Below are 5,000 nucleotides of genomic sequence, written 5' to 3' on the forward strand. Positions count from 1 at the left end.
ATAATGATTACAATAGTGATAATGATAATAATAATAAACACAATGATGATGATAGTAATGATAATGATAGCAATAATAATGTTGGTAATAATAATAATGATGATCATGATGATAGTGATAATGATAATAATAATGATGCTATCAATGAAAATAATTATGATAATAATAATGATATTTATAATAATGATAATAATGATGATAATGATAATGATAGGGATAATAACAAAAGAATAACAGTAATGATAATCATTATCATTTTTGTCATTGCTATTTAGATCATTGTCATTTTTGTTTTTCTTATTCTTATTCTAAATATCCCTAAGAAGGATAGCAGTAATAATGATAATAACGATAATAATAAATAATAAAGATGATAATGATAATAGTAACATTAATAATAAGGATGATAGTAATAACAAGGATGATGATAATATTGTAATGATCCTGATAACTCAGTAACAATGACAAAAATATGTATATTAACAAGGACTACGATAATGAAAGTGATCACAACAATAATGGTAGTAATGTGATGAAAACATTAATAACATTAAAATACATCCAACCTTTTTGTATGCGTGTTACGTGGGTGCAGATAAACACATATAAGTGTATGCGAATGTTTCCTTTTATCATTGACAGTCCCTCCCTTGTTCTAGTAGAAATAAGGGTTAGATTAGGATTACTTGTGATGGTTATGGAACCGTCCATCATAGCGAGAGGAGAATACCATTAAGGGATATTATCACATATGCAAGAGAAGTTTCAGCAGTGATGGGAACTGTGATGAGGCGTTAGGGGTAAGGGCATCGTAATGAACTCCCTCTCTCAGTGTCACCATTCATCGTGTGAAAAGATGTGATCACGGCGTAGAGGCGACTATGTAGGAGGCGTGACTTGGCGAGGCGATTTTGCTCTGCGATCGTCTTTGCTATGGGAATAGGATGTAAGTGATAGGGATGTTGATGTGTATCTCCTCTGTGAATTGGGTAATTGTCATAGAAATTTAGGTTAATTTAATATCTTTTCTATTTATATGAGGCTAAACTATCAAAAGAGGAAGTCCCTAGAAAAGAAAAAAGAATATCTGTAAAATCGTATAAAGAATCTCAACATTTATATAAAACAACCGACACACAGGAGTGAAAATAATCGCCAGAACGCTCAAGCGTTTCTGCATCATGACTTCCAGAAAATGGCCTGCGAAAGAAGATGTAAGATTCAAAAATGTATTTTCATTCGAAAGCTGGAGAGCGACACCGAAGAGTTGCCAGCACCCATATGTCTCTGAGCCGCGGGAGTGACTTGACCTTCAGGGAGAAAGGAAGGTTGTCCTTTAGCCCTTCCAGAGAGTGCTGACTAAAGCCGAAACACTCTTGCTTTTCCCCTTTTTTGGAATATTGCACGGTTGTTTTGCAGTGTGGCGGTAGACTAGAGGGATTAAGAAGTAACGTGAAAAACAGAGAAATGAAGATTATGGGACACACACACATACACAAGGAAACGCAAACACTAAAGCACAGACACACAAATACATGCGAACGTAACAATCCCATTAAATACTTGAGACTTTGATAACTAAAGATATTTCAATAAAAGATCCAAACAGGATGAAACATTATATCTTGATAAAAATCACCATAAGAACAATATAGAAAAAACATATAACCAATTAGGTCATCTTAGCGCAGACAAAGAGTAAGTAATGTGCAAATATTTTACAAACGATCTAAAAAGTTTACCAATAACCAGAAGATTATCTTAAGACCTCTCTGTAAAAAAAAAGAAAGTTAGTAGATACTTTGTCCAGTAGGGTTACGTAACGACTCGAAAACATTGCAAAGCTGTTGAGTCGTAAATACAAAGTCCATCAGGAGGGAAATGTTTGGGTTTATATTGTAGTACTGACCAAAGGAATTTGTTAGACTTCACTTTAGATAAAAACGCAACAATAACACTCGTAGCTCTGACATGTTGCCTCTTTTTGCCTTCTATATTGGTTCATATGGTTTTTTTAGAATATGCTCTATGTAAAGAATAACTGAACAGTCATAAACACATACATACATACACACACTCACACAGACACACATTTTTATTACTATTATTATTATTATCATTATCATCATTCTCTTTGCTATTTTCGCTATCATTTTCCTCAGTATTGTTGTTATTACTACTACCATCACTATCATCATTTTTAGTGATATTATCATTTTCATTATTTTCATCATTATTATTATCATTGTTGTTTTCATCTTTATCATCACAATCATTATCACCGTTATCATCATCAGTGTTTTTTCCTCATTATCATTTTCATCCATGTCATCATAATCACTGCATTATCATCATAACCATTATCATTAATCTCAGTCCTATAATTATGATTATAATCAGTATCAATACCATTAGCATTTCATCATATTACTTATCATCACCATAATGATAACAATAACCATTTCAGTTGGTCATTATAATCATCGTTATGTCATCACTATCTTAGTCATGCAAACAATGATATTAACGATACCCATCCCTTCAGCCTTCAGGTAACTGCTCACCCCTTCTCGCCTCTACTTAACCTCCTCCTTTTTTATCAGCCTTCCTCTCGCATGAATTCCTTCATTATGCAGGAACTCATATTCTTCCCCTCTTTCTTAACTCTCTCTTTCATTTTATTAAACCTTTCTCCCTCTTCTCTCCTCTCCTTTCCTCCTCTATTTCCTCCTCTTGTTCGCTTTCTTGCTCACCCTCGTCTGTACTTCGTTCGGTTGAATGTTTTCGTTCATTTCATTATCGCTGCTCGAACTGTTTCTCTTTTTTCCGCTCTCTTTAGGCTTTTCTCTTTCCCGCTGTGTGTGTTTTCTTCTTCCTCGCTCTTTCTCTCTATCTGGCTCTGTCTCTGTCTGTCTCTCTCTCTCTCTCTCTCTCTCTCTCTCTTTCTCTCTCTCTATGTATGTATGTACATGTGTGTATGTATGTATGTATATATGCGTGTATCTCTCTCTCTCTTTCCCTCTCTCTCTCTCTCTCTCTCTCTCTCTCTCTCTCTCTCTCTCTTTCTCTCTATGTATGTATGCCCCATGTATCTAGTTTCTTATGTAATATATTCTCTATCTCTCTCTCTCTCTCTCTCTCTCTCTCTCTCTCTCTCTCTCTCTCTCTCTCTCTCTCTCTCTCTCTCTCTCTCTCTCTCTCTCTCTCTCTCTCTCTCTCTCTCTATATATATATATATATGTATGTATGTATGTATGTATGTCTATCTATCTATCTATCTATCTATCTATTTATCTATCTATCTATCTATCTATCTATATATGTATATATATATATATATATATATATATATATGTATGTATGTATGTATGTATATGCATGTATCTATTATATATATCTATATATATATATCTATATATTTATCTATCTATATAATATATATATATAAATATTATATATATATATATATACATATATATATATATATATATATTATATATATATATATATATATATATATTATATAATATATATAGATTGAATATATATACGCAATATGTATTTGACGCGTGTTTAGATATGTCTCATACATATTTCTTTACATTTGTCGTATGATTGTTCATATATAATATTATATATATATATATATATATAATATATATATATATATATATATATATAAATATATAATATATATATATATATATATATATATATATATATATACATTATATATATATATATGTATATATATATATATATATATATAATATATATATATATATAATATATATATATATATATTATATATATTATATATATATTATATATATATATATATATATATATATATATATATATATATATATATATATATATATTATAATATATAATAATATATATATATATATATATATATATATATATATATATATATATATATATATATATATATATATATAATATATATTATATATATATATATATCCGTGTGTGTGTGTGTGTACAGATAAATAGATAGATATAGATACATGTATATATAGATATATGAAAAATGATTAAATAAATAGATATATAGATAAAGATGTAGGAAGATAGATGCATATATGTAAATAAGTGCATGATCAGGGAGTGCAGCACATTCTTCCTCCTGTATAAGCAAAATGAACAGATATATCTCCTGCATAAATTGCAACCCATTAATTCCTTATGACGAGGAAGCTGGTGGCTGGCGATTCTGTCATTATCATAAAGCATTTTTATAGCATGCCACACCCCTCTTAGCAATGTCTTTAATGCATCCTACCAGATATAAGAGCGTCCCCACCTTAAGGAGAATGAGATAGTTATCGATCTTTCACCAACTACGAAATTTACTATGTTGTATTTTCAGCAAGTTATGTTGCCATGAGGTGTAACCAGTCTGTGAGAGAATAATGGATGTTAAACCGTAAGAAATGGAACAATAGTATTAAGCATTCTGGTTATACACTCCCTGTCTATTTTCGGATTGAGTGTTTATCTAGTGAAAGTTGGTTATCGGCTATGGTTTCAAGTAAACAAATAGATTCCTTTTTTAAACTTTTTTTCCAGATTAAGGGAAGTTATCAGGAAACCTCTTAGTTTTTTTGTTTTTTTTTTGTTTTCTTTTACGTATACTAAACTTAAACATCTAATTCTACTTCATGCAACATCAGTAATCAATCTCTTATATTTCTTCGTTCATTTCTCTCTCTACTATGCAGTAAACATCGCAAAATAGCGCAGATGAATCAAAACGTATTACCCCATTCAACTCTCTCCTAGAAATCACAGCTGACATAAAAGGATCCCTCTGCTGGTTTATCGAGACCGACAAGGCATTTTTAATGAATCATGAAAATGATAGACGGTGTTACTTACTATTCTACTTCCAAAAACACAGTTAATTTATCTAATATATCTTCAATGACTTGCCGAAACTATTTTCGTCTCTTCAAGATAAACACCAAGAGATAGAT

Source organism: Penaeus japonicus, unplaced genomic scaffold (assembly GCF_977035675.1).
Source record: "Penaeus japonicus unplaced genomic scaffold, GWHDUDI00000001_assembly GWHDUDI00000001, whole genome shotgun sequence".
Classification (NCBI taxonomy): Eukaryota; Metazoa; Arthropoda; class Malacostraca; order Decapoda; family Penaeidae; genus Penaeus; species Penaeus japonicus.